This window comes from Aquila chrysaetos, chromosome W (assembly GCF_900496995.4).
Source record: "Aquila chrysaetos chrysaetos chromosome W, bAquChr1.4, whole genome shotgun sequence".
NCBI classification, from domain to species: domain Eukaryota; kingdom Metazoa; phylum Chordata; class Aves; order Accipitriformes; family Accipitridae; genus Aquila; species Aquila chrysaetos.
Genome location: NC_054457.1, coordinates 2,709,138 through 2,724,568, shown reverse-complemented (window position 1 = coordinate 2,724,568; position 15,431 = coordinate 2,709,138). Strand labels below are relative to the sequence as shown.

The following is a 15,431-nucleotide window of genomic DNA, read 5'->3' as shown; positions in this document are numbered from 1 at the left end:
AGTTATTCTGAAATTTCCCCTCCCACACACCAACATTCTCATGGTTTAATGCCTAAACTGAGATATTATTCACACAACTCTAGTTATGAACATCTGACCTAGACAATTCAATACTGCTTTCTGCTGTGTGGTGCGAGTTGTAGGAAAAATGTTAAGATTAACATATTCGTGTTATATCTTTCAGTACCCTACACAACATGCTTCAAGTGTGCATCTTCTTCCTCCTCTCCCCACTATAAACCAATTTCACTATTAAAGGAAATATCTCTGGGTATTGTTAAGACCCTTCATGGATTTTTTTGTTCATGGGAGGGATATTAAAAACCACAAAGTCTATAATACCTTAGCCAACCTTGCATGAGATAACTGAATTTATCTACAAAGTTTTTTTTTACTTTTGATTACATAATAGGAATGTAGAAAATATATTTTTTTCTTGTGCCCTTTGAACCACTTTTTTGTTGTTGTTGCACTTGGTGAATAACAGAAATGACAAGGGAAAAATAAAGAACAATTTCACACGTGAGATTGAAGGAGCTGATTACCATCATTTTCATGATGTGCCTTTTATATGTTTGCAGTGGTTAAGAAAGACTTAATAGTTTGGAGCATGAGCACTTTAGAGGGAATGAAAAGTACTGAAGAGCTTTAAATTTTGTTTAGTGCTTCAAATTGTTAGTGACTCAACCAGCATTGTAGTGAGTTTTGTAGGGCTTTTAGTACAGTAATATGCACAGCCTATAAATATTCTTGTAATCTTCCCTAGGGTTTTTTTTTTTCCCTTCTACGTGTTTGGTGCTCTTGCTCATAAGACACTCTGCTAATATCAACATTTCTATTCAGTACGTGCACACTGCACATGGCCTCAGTCTGGCCCAGGTGAAATGGAGGGGGATCATTGCAGTGCTATCATAATAAAAGTAACCTGAAACTGGTGTTGGCATTAGCCACATTAAAGGCAATCACCCCCTTGCTGTGAAAAAAAGAGGATGCATTTTCACTCTCACATGTTTAAAGACTAAACAGTCTGAGAAACTGAGATCAAAAAAAGCTTGTTATTTAAAAAAAATATCCTAGGAAAATTATTAAAAATAAGTCTCTCCTAAGTTGTCTGTCTTACTAAGACTTATGGACATGAAATTACTTTTTTCAACAATGGTCAGAATCTTATTCAAAGTGGTCTTAGGTGTTCTAAAGAAACTGTCTCCTTATAGGACGATATGATTTGGTTATTCTGAGTGTAAATCACAGTTATTGTGCATTCTTGCCCCTTTTTTTTTTTTTCTCTCCTCATTTTGCAAATCAACATGAGAATAGTTCGATTTGCTTAGAAATCTCAAATGTTCATCCCAGTAAGGAAGGCAGGCTTGAAAGTTGTGGTTTTATAATGCAAAGGTTTTGCCTTAAAATAACAAGGGAACATCCATAGAATCATAGCATCGTTTAGGTTGGAAAAGACCTTCAAGATCATCGAGTCCAACCGTCAACCATGCCCACTAAACCATGTTCTGGAGTACCTTGTCTACGCGCTTTTTGAATACCTCCAGGGATGGTGACTCAACCACTTCCCTGGGCAGCCTATTCCAATGTCTGACAACCCTCTCAGTAAAGAAATTTTTCCTAATATCCAACCTAAATCTCCCTTGCCGCAACTTGAGGCCATTTCCTCTCGTCCTATCTCCAGCCACCTGACAGAAGAGACCAGCACCCACCTCACTACAACCCCCTTTCAGGTAGTTGTAGGGAGCTATAAGGTCTCCCCTCAGCCTCCTCTTCTCTAGACTAAACAGGCCCAGCTCCCTCAGCTGCTCCTCATAAGACTTATGCTCCAGGCCCCTCACCAACTTGGTTGCCCTTCTCTGCACACATTCCAGCACCTCAATGTCTTTCCTGTAGTGAGGGGCCCAAAACTGAACACAGTACTCGAGGTGCGGCCTCACCAGTGCCGAGTACAGGGGAACAATCACCTCCTTGCTCCTGCTGGCCACACTATTTCTGATACAGGCCAGGATGCCATTGGCCTTCTTGGCCACCTGGGCACACTGCTGGCTCATATTCAGCCGGCTGTCAACCAGCACCCCCAGGTCTTTTTCTGCTGGGCAGCTTTCCAGCCACTCTTCCCCAAGCCTGTAGCGCTGCATGGGGTTGCTGTGACCCAAGTGCAGGACCCAGCACTTGGCCTTGTTGAACTTCATACAATTGGCCTCGGCCCATCGATCCAGCCTGTCCAGATCTCTCTGTAGAGCCTTCCTACCCTCAAGCAGATCGACCCTGTCTCCCAACTTGGTTCGTCTGCAAACTTGCTGAGGGTGCACTCAATCCCCTCGTCCAAATCATTGATAAAGATATTAAACAGAACCGGGCCCAACACCAAGCCCTGGGGAATACCACTAGTGACCCACCGCCAACTGGATTTCACCCCATTCACCACAACCCTCTGGTCTCGTCCATCCAGCCAGTTTTTCACCCAGCGAAGAGTACACTTGTCCAAGCCATGAGATGCCAGCTTCTCAAGGAGTATGCCATGAGAGACAGTGTTAAAGGTCTTATTAAAGTCAAGGTAGATAACATCCACAGCCTTTCCCTCATCCACTAGGCAGGTCACCTGGTCATAGAAGGAGATCAGGTTGGTCAAGCAGGACCTGTCTTTCATAAACCTATGCTGGCTGGGCCTGATCCCCTGCTTGTCCTGCACATGCCATGTGAGCGCACTCAAAATGAACCACTCCATAATCTTCCCTGGTACTGAGGTCAGGCTGACAAGCCTGTAGTTCCCCAGATCCTCCTTCCGACCCTTCTTGTAAATGGGCGTCATACTGGCAAGCCTCCAGTCCTCTGGGACCTCCCCTGTTGACCAGGATTGCTGACAGATGATAGAGAGTGGCTTGGCAAGCACCTCCACCAGCTCCCTCAGTACTCTTGGATGGATCCCATCTGGTCCCATAGACTTGTGAGTGTCCAGATGGCGTAGTAGGTCACTAACTATTTCCTCCTGGATTAAGGGGGGTATATTCTGCTCTTCATCCTTGCCTTCCAGTTCAGGAGGCAGAGTACCCTGAGGATAACTGGTCTCCCTATTAAAGACTGAGGCAAAGAAGGCATTAAGTACCTCAGCCTTTTCCTCATCTCTGGTGGCAACGTTCCCTTCTGTATCCATTAAAGGAAAGATATTCTCCTTGGGATTCTTTTTACTGTTAACATATTTGTAAAAACATTTTTTGTTGTCCCTTACGACAGTGGCCAGATTTAGTTCTAGCTGAGATTTTGCCTTTCTAATTTCCTCTCTGTATGACCTAACAAGATCCTTGTACTCCTCCCAAGTTGCCTGCACTTTCTTCCAGAGATGATAAACTCTCCTTTTTTTCTTGACTCCTAGCAAAAGATACCTGTTCAGCCAGGCTGGTCGTTTTCTTTGGCGGTTCGACTTGCGGCACATGGGAATAGCCTGGTCCTGAGCCATTAAGATTTCCTTCTTGAAGAATGTCCATCCCTCCTGGACCCCTTTGCCCTTCAGGACTGTCTCCCAAGGGACTCTCTCAACCAGTGCCTCGAAGAGGCCAAAGTTTGCCCTCCGGAAGTCCATAGTGGTGGTTTTGCTAACCCCCTTCCTTGCCTCACCAAGAACTGAGAATTCTATCATTTCACGGTCGCTAAGCCCGAGATGGCCTCCGACCACCACATCTCCCACCAGTCCTTCCCTGTTTGTAAACAGTAGATCTAGCAAGGCCCCTCCCCTGGTTGGCTCACCTACCAGCTGTGTCAGGAAGTTATCTTCCACACACTCCAGGAACCTCCTAGACTGCTTACTCTCTGCTGTGTTGTATTTCCAGCAGATGTCTGGAAAGTTAAAGTCCCCCACGAGAACAAGGGCACACAATTCTGAGACTACTGCCAGCCGCTTATAGAATGATTCATCCATCTCTTCAACCTGGTCGGGTGGTCTATAACAGACTCCCAGCACAATATCTGCCTTGTTGGCCTTCCCTCTCATCCTTACCCATAAGCACTCCACCTTGTCATCACAATCATGGAGCTCTGTACAGTCAAAACACTCCCTAACATAGAGAGCCACCCCACCACCTCTTCTACCTTGCCTATCCCTTCTGAAGAGCTTATAGCCATCCATTGCAGCACTCCAGTCATGGGAGTCATCCCACCATGTTTCTGTGATGGCGACTAAGTCGTATCTATCCTGCTGCACGATGGCTTCCAGCTCCTCCTGTTTATTGCCCATGCTGTGTGCATTGGCATAGATGCACTTGAGCTGGCCTATCGAATCCACCCCTAACATTGGCATGCTGCCCCCAGGCTCATCTCTGGTGAGCCTAGTTTTATCCCTTACCCCCTTCAAACCTAGTTTAAAGCCCTCTCTATGAGCCCCACCATCTCACGAGCAAGGATTCTTTTATCCCTTTGAGATAGCTGGACACCATCTGTCGCTAGCAACCCCGGTGCCGTGTAAACCTCCCCATGATCAAAAAACCCAAAATTCCACCGATGGCACCAGCCTCTGAGCCACGTATTAACCAGGTGTGTTTTCCTGTTCCTTTCAGTATATTTCCCTGCCACTGAAGGGATTGAGGAAAACACTACCTGTGCTCCCGATCTTTCTACTAATCATCCCAGTGCCCTGAAGTCCCTTTTGATTGCCTTTGGATTTCTCCCTGCAATCTCATCACTGCCAACCTGCACAACCAGCAATGGGTAATAATCAGAGGGCCAAACCAGACCAGGGAGTTTCCTAGTAATGTCTTTTACCCAGGCCCCAGGAAGGCAGCAGACTTCCCTGTGGGATGGGTCAGGTCTGCATATTGGGCCCTCTGTCCCCCTCAGAAGGGAGTCACCTACGACAATTACCCTCCTTTTTTCAGAGACTGTGAGAATGCGTGGGGCTGCCTGACTGAGCCTAGGCACCTCCCTAGATAGGGCTTCATCTACACCCTGATCTTCACTGACCTGGTCCTCAAGTTCCAGAGACCCATACCTGTTGTGTAGGGGCAACTGGGAAGGTGAGGGAGACCAGGAGGGGATTCGCCTGCCTCCCCAAGCAGGGACCTGTACCCATTCCCCTCCATCTCTTAGGTCCCCTCCTGCCTGGTGGCAAGAGGGCAGGGGAACCTCCACTTCTTGCAGAGCCTCCATCTGCTGCCTCTGCCTCAGGGATGGTAGGGTGTGGGTCCACCAATCTATCTCCCTCTCACACTCCGATACTCCTCAACCTTTCCACTTCCTCCTTCAGCTCTGCCACCAGGCTGAGCAGATCATCCACCTGGTCACACCTCACACAAGAGGTGTCCCTGCTGCCCTCCATCATCAGTGATAGACTCAGGCACACCCTGCAGCCAGAGACCTGGACAACTGCACGTTTACATGGGAGCTCTGTCTGCATCGCTACATTTTTCCTAGAAATGGCTTTCACCCGAGTGGCAGCCATACCGGGGTCTCCTTCTGAGACTGATGCCCACCGCTTCAGTAGCCTTCTCGAGCTGGGAGGGGGGGAGGAGCTGCGCCCTACCTGCACGAACTGCCGCGCTACGCCCTGTTTGCCACGCTCTTGGTCGCTGGCGCTCCTCAGGGCCGTTTAAATCTCCCTCGGTTGCCCCTGGCAACGCCCACACCGCGTCAGCCTCTCTCGCGAGAGCTGCCGGCTCTGGACTGTCCCTCTGCTCTTCCCCGGGGCTCCTGGGCCTCGGGAACCTCCCAGTCCGCCTCAATCTAGCGCTTAGCCGCCGATTTACGGTTGCCTCTGCTGGCCTCGCCGCTGATTGATGTTCATGTATTGTATCAATAGTGCATTTCCTGTTCAATATTACACAGAGCAAAGTAAAAATTCCTGACTAATTTACACATTTTTCCACAAAATCGTGAATTTTCTCAGCATTACACATTTGGAATGATCTGAGCTTTGTCATCTTTTTCATGTATTGTTTTTTGCCCTCTGAAATCCAACATCTGGTTAGTTGTGATTGGTCATAAATTGTGTTTTCTCTTCTGAATGAGTATAACTCAAGATCATAAACCTCCTGATCTGAATTCTCATGACAAGTGAGATTTACATTTGTCTGTTTGGGGGCATGTATTCCTTTTCTTGGGGATTGACTGGAAGCAAATGTCAACAATTTAGTTCCCTCGAAATTGATGGGGACTTTCACCTAAGGAAAAAAATCATTAGAATCTGAACCAATATTGACATAAAATTTGTATTAGTATTCACCCAGCTCTACCCATAATAATGAGCCTAAAGCGTTTCCTCCTTAGAGCACTCTTATTAGGAATGCATTAATGAATTAATACATGATTACAGATATGCCATACTTGGCACTGTTATAGAATTTTGAAATACTGGCAGTACAGCATTGGCAGCCTGATTTTTATTTGTCATTTTTGAGACATCTGACCTTTTTAGGACTAACTAGGAGAACAGTTTTCAAAGACAAAGGTGTCAATTAAGACAACCACAGTGTTGCACGCTGTTACGTGCAGCAAAAAAAAAAAAAGGTTGAGATTTACTTGATTAAATCTGGATCAAAATTTGGTAGTTTAGACTAATAACTAGCTGCCTTTAAACATGGTGATGCACCTAAAAGTGAATATAGTCACAGTATATGTTTATGAATCTCCTTTCTTTTTCTGAAATGGTAATTAACAGCTCTCTCCAGCACATCCAAGCTTCAAACCTGTCCTTAAAAAAAGCCTCAATCATGAAGATGCAAATCCCAAGAGTTTTTAGACATTGAAGCTTATTAACTATAAACTTAGTGAAAACAGAGCTGAGCCGGTGGTTAGTGCATTCTAAAAACCCCACTCAAAATGCACTCAGACCCGCATGTAAACGGTTTAGAAATTTGGCAGCTGGAGCAAACAAAAGCCATCATTTATTTCCATTTTCAAGTATATCAACCATTCAGTCAACAGGTGCCCATCTTGTGCTCTGGCTGCTCTCTTAACACTTGGAATTTGCATTCCTATTAATGAAGTGCCATATGACATAATTAGAAGGTGCAAGATTTAGTGAGAAAAGGAGAAAGAAATTATGCGAAGCCAGATGAGAATAGATGAATGTTACAGTCCATTTGGATGTCTCAAACACAGGACAACATAATTTGTAAATTATACTTTATTCCATGAACTCATTCAGTAAAAAAAAAAACCAAAACCACAAACCACAACCAAATCAAACAAGGTCTCATCTTCTTTGTACAGACTAGTCTAACACGTGAATTCTCTAATTCATTACTTCATTAATTCATGAATTCTCTAACTCACGAATTCTCACTTGCAAATTCTCTAACTTCTAACTGGTGCACCTATGAGCAAAATAGTTACCTAGCGGATGCTGAGAGTGCTCATCCTTCCTCCTATCACGGCGCTGGTGGCCCCTGTGTCACATCAGGAAGCACAAAAGTCTCAGCAGTCCAGCTGCTGTTGGATTTGCTTCAAAATGTTTTTTGGGTAAGCTGATGTATTTATTTATACCTTCCAGCTTGGAAGTTTGGTCTATACCATTTCCATAAGTTAGTGGATTCTGAAGAAACTGCCAGACAGTTACTATGGAAAAATGCAGGAGATGATGGCTGTAGGAGACAGCAAGCTGCAGATGATAATAGCTGCAGAATGGTCCTTATCTCTTCCCGACCATTGTGCCCTGTGTATGTGTTGCTCTCTCTTTGAACTAATGGAGCTGCTCCCAGCATGTGTCACTCCTTAACATGAGCTGTGTTTTCGGCCAAAACCTGAGCAGGAGTTCAGTGAACAGTCACACATGAGATAAGGCAACAAGGACAAAGAAATAGGGTTACATTGGAAGTGCTGACAGAGGAAAATAATACAGTATCAGGCATACCACAGTTTTTTTCAAAGTCAATACCATCTATCTGTGGAGGATAATGGACAGTAGCATTGCAAAGTCATAGAATCATAGAATGGCTTGGGTTGTATCACGACCCAGACTAGACAGACCAGGGAGTCGTGTTTAATTCAAAATTCCCTCGGGCTAAATTAAGGTGAAATGACAACAAACGATCAGTTAAAGATTTTATTCATGACAGAAGCAAACTGATCTGGGGAGGCATGGTAGTAGGTGGCAGGGTTTCTCACAACAGGAATTGGCATAAGACTACTTCTGTAAACTGTGTAACCATATACATCAATTCAGGGAATAAGGAGATCCCTTCTGTTGAGTCACGAGGTTCAGAGCAGACCCCCTTGCTTTCCAGACTCCTCCTCAGAGAAGGGTCTAGGGGCGGCTGGATCCACTCTTAGTCTCAGACTTGGTCAACGGTTTATATCTTGAAACGGATGAGGTGTAGGGATTGTGGAAAAGGAAAAGGACAGAGAGAGAGAAAGGAAGAGAGAAAGATTTCACCGGTCCTGGGCCCAGCGTTGGTTCAGTCAGCCGAGGGGTCCAGTCAGCCGAGGGGTCCAGTTCCGGTGGGCTTGCGCACCTGGGGCTTCAGTTTGTGTCCTTTTATCATCCTTGTCCCTCCTTTGGGCAGGCACCCAAACTCGTCAGGTTAATGAGCAGTTCGTGAGCCTTTGGGCTTGGGGGTCATTTGTGGAGTAACTTCTCCTTCCCTGCAGACACTGCCATTGTTTGATTTTGTATCAGAATAGCTTATCAGAACAGGGAGCTGTGCACCCTCCAGCACGCCCTCCCCCTCCTGTTGCTGATGTCTGAGCTGATGGGCTTTTCACCTTGGTTCCTTGCTGTGCAGAGTTTGTCTTTAAGTGGAACTTGCCCCACCACAATGTTTGAGACATTAACTCTTTCAGTCTCTCACAGGTTGGAAGGGACCTTTAAAGATCATCTAGTCCAATCCCCCCTGCAATGGGCAGGGACATCTTTCACTAGATCAGGTTGCTCAAAGCCCCGTCCAACCTGACCTTGAACACTTCCAGTGATAGGCATCCACAATTTCTCTGGACAATCTGTTCCAGTGTCTCACCACCCTCATCGTAAAAAAATTTTCTTCCTTATATCTAGTCTGAATCTACCCTCTTTTAGTTTTAAACCATTACCCCTTTTCCTATCACTACAGGCCCTACTAAAAAGTATGTCCCTATCTTTCTTATTGACGTGTGGAAACAGACTCCACAATCAGTGAGATTGTAAAGTAGGTATGTTTATTCAGCACTGGGCAGCACGGGGGGGTAGTCCCACCAAAGTTGTGCGCGCCTGACTCGGCAGTTCGCTTCAAATTTATACAGTCAAGTGTTACATATATATGGAGTTTCGCAATACGCCTATACATAGGCATGATCTATCCCCGCTTCATATTAAAATTAGTTCCAAAAAGTCACAAGGCCGGTCTTGGCTGGTTCTTGGGGTGGACTGCTGCTTCTTATCAGGGACTATCTCCTGCCCCAGCCAGTCTCAACAATGCAAACGTTAGGCATCATTTCTCATCCCCTTGGGCCAACACTGCAAACATTAAGCATCACTTCTCATCCTCTTGGGCCATGTCTACCTCTATTGAAATTTCTTTAACTTCACTGTAAGCTAGATAATTATTAAACAGTTCCTATCTACATCCATATATCTACTATATCTACTAAGGTTCCTTTGGCTCCCCGTTTCATTATAAGCCCCCTTTCAGTATTGAAAAGCTGCAATAAGGTCTACCAGGAGCCTTTTCTTCTCCAGGCTGAACAACCCCAACTGTCTCAGCCTTTCTTCATAGGAGAAGTGTTCCATCCCTCCGATCATTTTTGTGGCCCTCCTCTGGACACATTCCAACAGAACCATGTCTTTCCTGTGCTGAGGACTCCAGAGATGGACTCAGCACTCCAGGTGGGGTCTCACCAGAGGGGCAGAATCTTCTCCCTTGACCTGCTGGCCATGTTTCTTTTGATGCAGCCCAGGATGCGGTTGGCATTCTGGGCTGCAAGTGCACATTGCTGGCTCATGTCCAGCTTTTAATCCATCAGTACCCCCAAGTCTTTCTCTGCAGGGCTGCTCTCAATCCCTTCATCCCCCAGTCTGTACTGATACTGGGGATTGCCCTGACCCAGGTGCAGGCCCTTGCACTTGGCCTTGTTGAACCTCATTTATACCGAAAAGCTGGTCGAAGAAACTCTCTCTAAGACTCGTTTTGGAGTTTTAGAAAGCAGGCATTCTTTATTGCAGCGCTGGATGCGCGGGGCATAGTTCCACCTAGCGTGCATGCCACAGCTTTAGCACTAACAGGTTATATAGAATAACTAATTGCATATTAATCAGATTAGTATACATACACATAAAAATAATTGCAACTGATTATCTTAGTACTGCCTACATCTGATCATGCACAATGAAGGATCCATTTGAGTCGAAGGGCTGCTTTTGCGACCACCCACCCATTTGAAGTTCTTGCTGGCTGTCCTTGAAGTCTTTATTCTTGTCCTTGTTCTTTGATCTTGAAGCTTAACGCAGCTTCAATCACATGTGGTCAGTTTCAACATTGTTCTCATCTAGCGTACAGGAACATCTAGTCATAAGAGCCAAGAACTGCCAAACTTAGGAGTAACTACCTCTACTAGTTAATTGCTTGGCTATACTTTTGTCTATTGTTTCAATCATAGTGTTAGTATAAGATTTCTAATAATTATTTACCAAATCTCACTTTTGCAGTCACCTAGCAGCAAACCAGTTTCCACGGCTGGTACAAAATATTAAACCCATCAAAATATTTAGACATGCCATACAGAATGTATGGAAATATGCTATCATCATGAGGTTCACATGGGCCCATTCCTCAAGTCTGTCAAGGTCCCTCTGGAGGGCATCCCTTCCCTCAAGTGAATCAACTGCACCACTCAGCTTGGTGTCATCCTCAAACTTGCTGAGGGTGCACTCAATCCCACTGTCTATGTCATTGATGAAGATATTAAATAGTACTGGTCCCGGTACTGACCCTTGAGGGACACCACTCATTACTGGTTTCCACTTGGACATTGAGCCATTGTCTGTAACTCTTCAGATGTGGCCATCCATCCAATTCCTTCTAACAGTCCATCCATCAAATCCATAGCTCTCCAATTTAGTGACAAGAATGTTGTGGGGTGTGGGAGAATTTGTGGGAGAAATTGTGGGAGGACGAAGGAAACTGCACAAGGCACAACTGTTGTTGTAAGTTTGCTAACTGCACAAAGGCACAATTATTATGAGCTTGCTGAAGAATGCACAAAAAGTAGAACAAGGTCGGGCGTACGTGACTGATAACAGGAGGGTGACGTGACTGAAGACAGAGTGCAAGACAGCATGCAGGCGGAGGAAACTATTTGCATGATTAGAAGACTTTATCCAATTAGACTATTGTTTAAGCGCGTGAACGGCACATGTTAACCAATCAACAAATGGCTTATGCGTGAGTAGATACTAGAAACATATATAACCGAGTGTTGCGCAGTTAATAAACGGAGAAATCGTTTGATCCACAGTATCTGTGTTGGTCCGTTTTCTCCCCAGGGCGAGTCCCTGGCGATGTGTCGTTGTCCCTAGATTGTCGCAGTGGAGAAAGTGTGACAAGTGGTGACCCCGACGCGGACGCGGAGTGTGCGAGTGCTTTGTCTGGCCAGGCGATTGTAAGAGAGCCCTCGGGGCAATCCTGCCGGTGACGATGGCATCCATTGGAACAATTATTAAGGTATTAAAGGCGGTAGCCAGGGATGTGGACTGTGGAGTGCATACGGCTCCAGTCACGAGTCTCATCCAGTGGATGATACAACGGGGCTTCATAGTAAAGCCGGGAGAGATATTTGACGCGTCGCGGCTGCGGGCTGCGCGCGAGGAGTTGGTGGAGGAGTGTTTGAGTGGAAAGAAAGGAGCTGCGGATAAGCTCGCAGCTCTTGGTTCAGTGTTGACTCTATTGAGGAAGGGGAGAGAGGCAAAGGCGGTTTGGATGGTGGCTACAGTGGTGTTGCGCGGAGAGGCGAGTAGAGAGGTGCTTGATTTGTTAGAGGTACAGGCTGACAAAGAGAGTAAAGGTGTTACTGGAGTCGGAGGTGAGGAGATGTTGGGAAAACAAGTAGAGAGACTGGAAAGAGCGGAGGATGCTCCGGACGCCTTGGCATTTCCAGTCTCTTGCGGGCAACCAGTGGATTCTTTTTTTGGGTATCCACCCCTTCCCCCGCCAGGATTGTTTTCACATGAGGCAGAGGAGCCCTCTAAGTATGTCCCGCCAGCGAGTAGTACGACCATGGGTCCTAGTGCACCTCCGGCGTCTATGATGGAGGTAGATTCGGATGAAAAAGGACGTTGCTTTAGAAAGAAATTGCAAGCAGAAGCAGTTCCATTGCCGGACTCAGATGAGGAGAGTCCACCGAATGCAAAACAGAATCAGATCACTGATATAACGGAGGTTTTGACGAAATTTAAAAATTTAGTGGCGACTATTGAACAGACAGTACAGCATGCTCAAAGCGTTGTAGATCGTGCAGCACAACCTCCGGTGTTTACGGATTGGAAGTTAATAGCAAAAAATTGTGTTCTAGAGGGCGTGGATTTCAAACCTTCAGATGAAGGGGGAGTATTAGCGTGTCCGTTGTTAATCACTCAAGATGGACCTAGATGGCAACCATTAGATTACAAATTAGTAAAGGAATGGCAGACGAGCTGTAGAGATGATGGATTGAATGGCCCAAGGATGCGAGCTCTGTTAGATGTGATTTATGCTCAGCTGTTACTGCCCTTTGATTCGAGACAGCTGGCGCGTGCAGCACTTACGGCACCTTTGATGTGCCTCTGGGAGCAGGCGTTTAAAGAGGAAGCAGAAGCGGTTGTTTTGGACGCTCTTACTCCAGGACACGATTTAGTAGGGGTCTCTATGGCGCAGTTAACGGGGACCAGAGATCATGCATCCCCTCAAAATCAGGCCGGTTTGCGAGGTCGGGTGATAACAGCTTCTTCAAAGTGTGCTAGAAATGCATTTATGAAGGTCAGTAAGTTTGAAAAGAAAAGAGTCCCGTATACAAAGGTTATTCAGAGACTTAATGAACCATATCAGGATTTCTTAGAGCGTTTGCAAAAGGCAGTGGACGTAGCAGACATACCGGACGAGGTTAAGCCAGTTCTTGCGAAAGAATTAGCTCGTACACAAGCAAATGACCAGACAAGGCAAATTTTATCACAATTGCCAGCAAAAGCTTCAGTAGCAGATATGATTAAACAGGTGTTAGAAGCAGAAGCTCAAACTGCAGCGGCACCTGTGGTTGCAGCAGTTACAGCTGTACTTCGCAATCGCACAAATAACAACCTGAGGAAAAACATCTGTTTTGGTTGTGGGGGAAGCGGTCACGTTAGAAGCCAGTGTCCTTCAGTGTCTAGAGCCAATCTGGGCAGGACGCCAAATTCAGACCAACAAAGGAGTTGTTTCCGCTGTGGGAAGTTAGGGCATCTTGCAAAGCAATGTCGCATGACACGGGCCGGGGAACATCAGGGAAACTACAGGGGCGGTCCCAGCACGGGGCAGGCGGGGCTGCCGGAGAACAATCCGTCCTGTCAAGCATATTCCGTAGAATGCCGAGAATCACCGACGATTGGACAGCAAAAGGACGAGCTCCTGCCCTGGAAGATCACAACCGACGGCCTTTAAGAACAACCACAGGGGTTTGGGTGGGCCAACCCACAACGATAACTTTGAAGGGAGGAGGATCAGGAGAGAATGTGGGTGGCATTCTAGTGGGCAATGGGGCTCATAAATGGGGGGTTGATATTATTCTGGGAATGTACAATGAAACAAATGACACGATACAAGCCACTATAGTTCCCCTCACTGAAGTACCAATGTATATTCCAGAAGATACTTTTATGGCTCATTTAGTATTGGATATGTCAACACGTCCTATGATTGGATGTCTTTTACAACCAGTGGGCAAACAATGGGGACAGAGCATTCAAATTCAAGCCCTTTTAGACTCTGGGGCTGATGTCACTGTGATTCCCCAAGAAATTTGGCCCAAAATATGGCCCTTGGAAGAGATTAGTGTCTCCGTGACTGGGGTTGGTGGCAGTCAAGGTACCCGAAAAAGTATTTTACCCATCCAAATTCAAATATTGGGAGATAGAGATCATCACCCGTCAACTGTGATCAGACCATTTGTGTTAAAAGGGCTTCCTTTACCTCTGTTGGGACGAGATGCTATGCAAGGTCTATCGCTTTGCATAGTTTCTGATCCACAATTGAACACTGATCCCCATTTTTCGTAGGGGCCGCTGGCCAATTCCCACCAGCCATAGCCATGAATTGGAAGACCCAACAGCCGGTGTGGGTTGACCAGTGGCCCCTTCCTCAGGAAAAAATGTCTCAATTACAGATATTAGTACAATGAGAAGTAGAAAAAGGACATTTAGTCCCAACCACCAGTCCATGGAATTGCCCTGTGTTTGTCATCCAAAAGAAGTCAGGTGCCTGATGTCTTTTGCATGATCTTAGGGCAGTCAATGCTGTTCTTGAAGACATGGGACCATTGCAACCAGGCCTGCCCTGGCCGTACATGTTACCCCAAGACTGGCCAGTTGCTGTAATTGACATAAAAGATTGTTTCTTTTCTATTCCACTCCATCCGGACGATCAACCCAGATTTGCGATGACGATCCCAACGATCAACAATCAAGAACCAGTACAACGTTACCATTGGACGGTGTTACCACAGGGGATGAAAAATTCCCCAACTCTGTGTCAGTGGTTTGTTTCTCGCGCGTTGCGTCAGTTTCAAGATACACATCAAAATTGGGTTCTCTATCATTATATGGATGATATTTTGCTATGCGGGGAGGGAGACATTAACACAACCTTAAAACACTTGGTTCAAACTCTTAAGGAGCATGGTCTAGAAGTAGCACCTGAAAAAGTACAAACAACTGTTCCAGTGAAATATTTGGGAACACTCATTCAGAAACGAGCAGTCCAGCCTCAAGAACTACAAATTGAACACCAAGTGTCAACCTTACACAACCTACAGGTGTTGGTTGGTAACCTACAGTGGTTAAGACAATTCATTCCCATAACACACAAGGAGTTACAATCCTTGTTAGCAGATTTAGCAGGAACCCCAGATGCCGCAGCTCCTCGCACATTGACAGACACACAAAAGGCTGTGTTACAACAGATAACTATTAAACTAGCTCACAAGAGTCTCAGCCGTTATACCCCAGAAATCCCATTAGAATTGCATATAACTATGCAACAAGAAGGAGCAAACGGACTAATATATCAATTCATTGATTCACAGGTATGTCCTTTGTTATGGCTGTATACCAGTTATCCCAAACAAGCTGCACCACAATTTTTAGTAGCATTGGCAGATGCAATCTCTTGAGGACGATGACGAACGCAGCAGTTATCAGGAAGACATCCTAAATTTATTTCAACATCTGTTAGTCCCCGTAATTTTGAACAGTTACTAATGTTTGATATGTGTTTACAAGCGGCCTTAGCAGATTTTATGGGGCA

The 15,431-nt window shown here is 45.7% G+C and overlaps 1 protein-coding gene across 2 annotated transcripts in view; it reads left to right on the top strand.

The window, feature by feature from the left end:
* Positions 1-15,431, top strand: part of LOC121232791 (transmembrane protein 161B-like) — a 74,484-nt gene that overhangs the window by 24,801 nt on the left and 34,252 nt on the right. The gene's annotated exons all lie outside the window — the stretch shown is intronic.